Source organism: Oncorhynchus masou, unplaced genomic scaffold (assembly GCF_036934945.1).
Source record: "Oncorhynchus masou masou isolate Uvic2021 unplaced genomic scaffold, UVic_Omas_1.1 unplaced_scaffold_1396, whole genome shotgun sequence".
Lineage (NCBI taxonomy): Eukaryota > Metazoa > Chordata > Actinopteri > Salmoniformes > Salmonidae > Oncorhynchus > Oncorhynchus masou.
The window spans coordinates 151,201-159,298 of NW_027003886.1; the positions used below are offsets into that span (position 1 = coordinate 151,201).

At 45.2% G+C, this 8,098-nt stretch overlaps 1 long non-coding RNA gene across 1 annotated transcript in view; it reads left to right on the plus strand.

Annotated features, from left to right (window-relative positions):
• Nucleotides 1-8,036, plus strand: part of LOC135530615 (uncharacterized) — an 8,565-nt gene extending 529 nt beyond the window's left edge. Inside the window, exons 2-3 of the long non-coding RNA XR_010453873.1 lie at nt 4,534-4,619; nt 7,719-8,036. This is a non-coding gene — a long non-coding RNA (uncharacterized LOC135530615). The remainder of the gene's footprint in view (nt 1-4,533; nt 4,620-7,718) is intronic.
• The last annotated feature ends 62 nt before the right edge of the window (nt 8,037-8,098 follow it).

The following is an 8,098-nucleotide window of genomic DNA, read 5'->3' on the forward strand; positions in this document are numbered from 1 at the left end:
ATAAACACAGCTGGGTCCTTAAATACTAATAAACACAGCTGGGTCCTTAACCAAATAAACACAGCTGGGTCCTTAAATACTGATAAACACAGCTGGGTCCTTAACTACTAATAAACACAGCTGGGTCCTTAACCACTAATAAACACAGCTGGGTCCTTAAATACTATAAACACACAGCTGGGTCCTTAAATACTGATAAACACAGCTGGGTCCTTAAATACTGATAAACACAGCTGGGTCCTTAAAATACTGATAAACACAGCTGGGTCCTTAAATACTGATAAACACAGCTGGGTCCTTAACTACTGATAAACACAGCTGGGTCCTTTAATACTAATAAACACAGCTGGTTCCTTAAATACTGATACACAGCTGGGTCCTTAAATACTAATAAACACAGCTGGGTCCTTAAATACTGATAAACACAGCTGGGTCCTTAAATACTGATAAACACAGCTGGGTCCTTAACTACTGATAAACACAGCTGGGTCCTTAAATACTGATAAACACAGCTGGGTCCTTAAATACTGATAAACACAGCTGGGTCCTTAACTACTAATAAACACAGCTGGGTCCTTAAACACACAGCTGGGTCCTTAAATACTGATAAACACAGCTGGGTCCTTAAATACTGATAAACACAGCTGGGTCCTTAAATAAACACAGCTGGGTCCTTTAAATACTGATAAACACAGCTGGGTCCTTAAATACTGATAAACACAGCTGGGTCCTAAATACTGATAAACACAGCTGGGTCCTTAACTACTGATAAACACAGCTGGGTCCTTAAATACTGATAAACACAGCTGGGTCGTTAAATATTGATAAACACAGCCGGGTCCTTAAATACTGATAAACACAGCTGGGTCGTTAAATACTGATAAACACAGCTGGGTCCTTAAATACTGATACACACAGCTGGGTCCTTTAACTACTGATAAACACAGCTGGGTCCTTAAATACTAATAAACACAGCTGGGTCCTTAAATACTGATAAACACAGCTGGGTCCTTAAATACTGATAAACACAGCTGGGTCGTTAAATACTGATAAACACAGCTGGGTCCTTAAATACTGATAAACACAGCTGGGTCCTTAAATACTGATAACACAGCTGGGGTCTGTCTTAAACACAGCTGGGTCCTTAACTACTAATAAACACAGCTGGGTCCTTAACCACTGATAAACACAGCTGGGTCCTTAACCACTGATAAACACAGCTGGGTCCTTAAATACTGATAAACACAGCTGGGTTGTTAAATATTGATAAACACAGCTGGGTCGTTAAATACTGATAAACACAGCTGGGTCCTTAAATACTGATAAACACAGCTAGGTCCTTATAAACACAGCTGGGTCCACAGCTTAAATACTGATACACACAGCTGGGTCCTATTAATAAACACCAGCCAAGACGTAAACACAGACCTAGACCGTCCTTAACTACTAACCAGCAGACACAGCTGGCAGTCCCTGTCTCAAACCAGCAGACGATCTCACTGAACACAGCTGGACCCCTGTCCACTGTAACCACCCTGTCTCACTAAAGCAGACCTAGACCTCTGCTGGGTCCTTAACTACTAATAAAGCACAGCTGTCTCACTGAATCAGCAGACCTCCCTGTCTCAAACCAGCAGAACACTGACTAAACACAGACTGGAATCAGTTGTTCACTGAACCAGCAGACCTAGACCCTGTCTCACTGAAACACAGCTGGGTCGTTACTGAACCAGCAGACCTAGACCCTGTCTCACTGAACAGCAGACAGCTGGGTCCTTAAATACTGACTAACCAGCCAAGATGTCCGGTCCTGTCTACAACCAATAATTTTGTCCACGATATCGATTAAACAAGCTAGATGGCGAAACTGCAGGTCTTCACGGGCATTTAGTTTGTTCAGGAATTGACAAAAAGCTGGGTTTAGCCTTGATATACACCAGCCAAGATAGGATTTATTGAACCAGCAGACCATAACCCTGGGTCTCACTGAACCAGGACCTAGACCCCGTAACTTAATAAGACTTTAGAATTCTCACTGAACCAGCAGCACAGATTTCTAGACCCTGGGTCTCACTGAACCAGCAGACCTAGACCCTGTCTCACTGAACCAGTAACAACCCTGTCTATTACCAGCAGACTTGATGTCTCACTAATCAGCAGACCTGTCCCTGGTCTGATGCAGACCTAGACCCTGTCTCACTGAACCAGGTTGATGATCTGTCTCTCTTGTCAGCAGACCTACTGAACCCAGACCTGTCTCACTGAACCAACAGAAGACCCTGTCTCACTGAATAGCCCTAATCCTGTCTCACTGAACCAGCAGACCTCTGATGTCTCACTGAATCAACCAAGACGTTGGTACTGAACCAGCAGATTAATCCTGTCTCACTGAACCAGCAACCAGACCCTGTCTCAGAATCAGCAGACCTAGACCCTGTCTCACTGAACCAGCAGACCTAGACCCTGGTCTGAACCAACCAAGACGTGTTTAATCTGTCTCCCTGAACCAGCAGACCTAGAACCTGTCTCACTGAACCAGCAGACCTAGACCCTGTCTCACTGAACCAGCAGACCTAGACCCTGTCTCACTGAACCAGCCAAGACTGAACCAGCAACCTAATGTCTCACTGAACCAGCCAAGATGTCCAGAACCAACCAATAATTTTTCCACGATATCGACAAAGTGGTGGAATTAGATGGCTGTGCAGTCTCTACGGGCATTTATTTGTTGAAATCTGACAAAAATGTTGGCACTTTAGCCTTTTAATTCATATAAAAATAGTTTATTGAATACTCCATGTCTCTATATTAAAAGGCCACTTCATTTAATAAGTCTTTTAGAATTCAATATTAGTGCACAATTTCTATTTAAATATAGGGCTCTGGTAAACTGATGTTTAATCTGTCTCTCTCCCTGATGTTTAATCTGGCACTCTTTGATGTTTAATCTGTCTCTCTCCTCTTGATGCTTACTGTCTCTGGTCTGATGTTTAATCTGATGTTTAATCTGTCTCTCTGGTCTGATGTTTAATCTGTCTCTCTCCCGTTGATGTTTAATCTGTCTCTCTGGTCTGATGTTTAATCTCTCTCCCGTTGATGTTTAATCTGTCTCTCTCTGATGTTTAATCTGTCCGTTGATGTTTAATCTGTCTCTCTGGTCTGATGTTTAATCTGCTTTCCCGTTGATGTTTAATCTGTCTCCCTGGTCTGATGTTTAATTCTCCCGTTGATGTTTAATCTGTCTTCTTGGTTGATGTTTAATCTGTCTCTCTGGTCTGATGTTTAATCTGTCTCTCTGGTCTGATGTTAATCTGTCTCTCTCTGGTCTGATGTTTTTAATCTGTCTCTGGTCTGATGTTTAATCTGTCTCTCTGGTCTGATGTTTAATCCTCTGTCTCTGTCTCCCTCCCGTTGATGTTTAATCTGTCTCTCTCTGGTCTGATGTTTAATCTGTCTCTCTCCTGTTGATGTTTAATCTGTCTCTCTCCCGTTGATGTTTAATCTGTCTCTCTTGTCTGATGTTTAATCTGTCTCTCTCCCGTTGATGTTTAATCTGTCTCTCTCTGGTCTGATGTTTAATCTGTCTCTCTCCCGTTGATGTTTAATCTGTCTCTCTGGTCTGATGTTTAATCTGTCTCTCTCCCGTTGATGTTTAATCTGTCTCTCTCTGGTCTGATGTTTAATCTGTCTCTCTCTGGTCTGATGTTTAATCTGTCTCTCTCCGGTTGATGTTTAATCTGTCTCTCTCCCGTTGATGTTTAATCTGTCTCTCTCCCGTTGATGTTTAATCTGTCTCTCTCTGGTCTGATGTTTAATCTGTCTCTCTGGTCTGATGTTTAATCTGTCTCTCTTGTCTGATGTTTAATCTGTCTCTCTCCGGTCTGATGTTTAATCTGTCTCTCTCCGTTGATGTTTAATCTGTCTCTCTGGTCTGATGTTTAATCTGTCTCTCTCTGGTCTGATGTTTAATCTGTCTCTCTCCGTTGATGTTTAATCTGTCTCTCTCCCGTCTGATGTTTAATCTGTCTCTCTCTGGTCTGATGTTTAATCTGTCTCTCTCTGGTCTGATGTTTAATCTGTCTCTCTTGTCTGATGTTTAATCTGTCTCTCTCCCGTTGATGTTTAATCTGTCTCTCTCTGGTCTGATGTTTAATCTGTCTCTCTGGTCTGATGTTTAATCTGTCTCTCTCTGGTCTGATGTTTAATCTGTCTCTCTCCCGTTGATGTTTAATCTGTCTCTCTCTGGTCTGATGTTTAATCTGTCTCTCTGGTCTGATGTTTAATCTGTCTCTCTCGGTCTGATGTTTAATCTGTCTCTCTCTGGTCTGATGTTTAATCTGTCTCTCTCCCGTCTGATGTTTAATCTGTCTCTCTGCGTCTGATGTTTAATCTGTCTCTCTCCCGTTGATGTTTAATCTGTCTCTCTCTTGTCTGATGTTTAATCTGTCTCTCTCCCGTTGATGTTTAATCTGTCTCTCTGGTCTGATGTTTAATCTGTCTCTCTGGTCTGATGTTTAATCTGTCTCTTTCCAGCAGCTGATGGGGAGGAGTTTGTGAGTGTCCTGACTGAGTTGCTGTTTGAGCTTCACGTCGCTGCCACCCCAGACAAACTCAACAAGGTAACAGAAGGTCACCACAGACAAACTCAACAAGGTAACAGAAGGTCACCACAGACAAACTGAACAAGGTAACAGACCGTCCCTGTCACCACAGACAAACTCAACAAGGTAACAGACCGTCCCTGTCACCCCAGACAAACTGAACAAGGTAACACACCGTCCCTGTCACCACAGACAAACTGAACAAGGTAACAGACCGTCCCTGTCACCACAGACAAACTGAACAAGGTAACAGACCGTCCCTGTCACCCCAGACAAACTCAACAAGGAAACAGACCGTCACCACAGACAAACTCAACAAAGTAACACAGTCACCACAGACAAACTGAACAAGGTAACAGACCGTCCCTGTCACCACAGACAAACTGAACAAGGTAACAGACCGTCCCTGTCACCACAGACAAACTCAACAAGGTAACAGACCGTCCCCGTCACCACAGACAAACTGAACAAGGTAACAGACCGTCCCTGTCACCACAGACAAACTGAACAAGGTAACAGACCGTCCCTGTCACCACAGACAAACTGAACAAGGTAACAGACCGTCCCTGTCACCACAGACAAACTGAACAAGGTAACAGACCGTCCCTGTCACCACAGACAAACTGAACAAGGTAACAGACCGTCCCTGTCACCACAGACAAACTCAACAAGGTAACAGACCGTCCCTGTCACCACAGACAAACTGAACAAGGTAACAGACCGTCCCTGTCACCACAGACAAACTCAACAAGGTAACAGCACCGTCACCACAGACAAACTCAACAAGGTAACAGACTGTCCCTGTCACCACAGACAAACTCAACAAGGTAACAGACAGTCACCACAGACAAACTCAACAAGGTAACAGACCGTCCCTGTCACCACAGACAAACTGAACAAGGTAACAGACCATCCCTGTCACCACAGACAAACTGAACAAGGTAACAGACAGTCCCTGTCACCACAGACAAACTGAACAAGGTAACAGACCGTCCCTGTCACCACAGACAAACTGAACAAGGTAACAGACCGTCCCTGTCACCACAGACAAACTCAACAAGGTAACAGACCGTCCCTGTCACCACAGACAAACTCAACAAGGTAACAGACCGTCCCTGTCACCACAGACAAACTGAACAAGGTAACAGACCGTCCCTGTCACCACAGACAAACTGAACAAGGTAACAGACCGTCCCTGTCACCACAGACAAACTGAACAAGGTAACAGACCGTCACCACAGACAAACTCAACAAGGTAACAGACCGTCACCACAGACAAACTGAACAAGGTAACAGACCGTCCCTGTCACCACAGACAAACTGAACAAGGTAACAGACCGTCCCTGTCACCACAGACAAACTCAACAAGGTAACAGACCGTCACTGTCACCACAGACAAACTCAACAAGGTAACAGACGTCACTGTCACCACAGACAAACTCAACAAGGTAACAGACTGTCCTGTCACCACAGACAAACTCAACAAGGTAACAGACCATCCCTGTCACCACAGACAAACTCAACAAGGTAACAGACCGTCCCTGTCACCACAGACAAACTGAACAAGGTAACAGACAGTCCCTGTCACCACAGACAAACTGAACAAGGTAACAGACCGTCCCTGTCACCACAGACAAACTGAACAAGGTAACAGACCGTCCCTGTCACCACAGACAAACTCAACAAGGTAACAGACCGTCACCACAGACAAACTGAACAAGGTAACAGACCGTCCCTGTCACCACAGACAAACTGAACAAGGTAACAGACCGTCACCACAGACAAACTGAACAAGGTAACAGACCATCCCTGTCACCACAGACAAACTCAACAAGGTAACAGACTGTCCCTGTCACCACAGACAAACTGAACAAGGTAACAGACCGTCCCTGTCACCACAGACAAACTGAACAAGGTAACAGACCGTCCCTGTCACCACAGACAAACTGAACAAGGTAACAGACCGTCCCTGTCACCACAGACAAACTCAACAAGGTAACAGACCGTCACTGTCACCACAGACAAACTGAACAAGGTAACAGATGGTCCCTGTCACCACAGACAAACTCAACAAGGTAACAGACCGTCACTGTCACCACAGACAAACTCAACAAGGTAACAGACCGTCCCTGTCACCACAGACAAACTGAACAAGGTAACAGACCGTCCCTGTCACCACAGACAAACTCAACAAGGTAACAGACAGTCACCACAGACAAACTCAACAAGGTAACAGACCGTCACTGTCACCACAGACAAACTGAACAAGGTAACAGACCGTCACCACAGACAAACTCAACAAGGTAACAGACCGTCCCTGTCACCACAGACAAACTGAACAAGGTAACAGACCGTCCCTGTCACCACAGACAAACTGAACAAGGTAACAGACCGTCCTGTCACCACAGACAAACTGAACAAGGTAACAGACCGTCCCTGTCACCACAGACAAACTGAACAAGGTAACAGACCGTCCCTGTCACCACAGACAAACTCAACAAGGTAACAGACCGTCCCTGTCACCACAGACAAACTCAACAAGGTAACAGATGGTCCCTGTCACCCCAGACAAACTGAACAAGGTAACAGACCGTCCCTGTCACCACAGACAAACTGAACAAGGTAACAGACCGTCCCTGTCACCACAGACAAACTGAACAAGGTAACAGACCGTCCCTGTCACCACAGACAAACTGAACAAGGTAACAGACCGTCCCTGTCACCACAGACAAACTGAACAAGGTAACAGACCGTCCCTGTCACCACAGACAAACTCAACAAGGTAACAGACCGTCCCTGTCACCACAGACAAACTCAACAAGGTAACAGACCGTCCCTGTCACCACAGACAAACTCAACAAGGTAACACAGTCACCACAGACAAACTCAACAAGGTAACACAGTCACCACAGACAAACTCAACAAGGTAACACAGTCACCACAGACAAACTCAACAAAGTAACACAGTCACCACAGACAAACTGAACAAGGTAACAGACCGTCCCTGTCACCACAGACAAACTGAACAAGGTAACAGACAGTTTTAATTGAATATACTGAATTAGAGTTTGTTATTTTAGGTTCAAGTTGATTCGTGTCATGTCAATTCATCCCCAGGCCAGGATGAGAGCGCATGATTGGGTGAGAGAGGTGGAGAAACCTGTCGTCGTCACAGATACCATCGGGGGGGCGGCGGAGGAGGAGCAAAGAGGGGAACCTGAAACAAGAGAGGGAGAAGAAGAGAAGAAAGAGGGGGAGGAGCTAAAGGAGAAGAAAGAGGGGGAGGAACTGGAGGAGAGGAAAGAGGAGGAGGAGCTAAAGGAGGAGGAGCTAAAGGAGAAGAAAGAGGGGGAGGAGATAAAGGTGAATGAGGAAGAGAGACAATCCAGGTCTGTAGAGGTGAGATCTGATGTTGGACAGAGAACTAACTGTCTGTCTGTCTGTCTGTCTGTCTGTCTGTCTGTCTGTCTGTCCGTCCCCCTGTCTGTCTGTCCGTC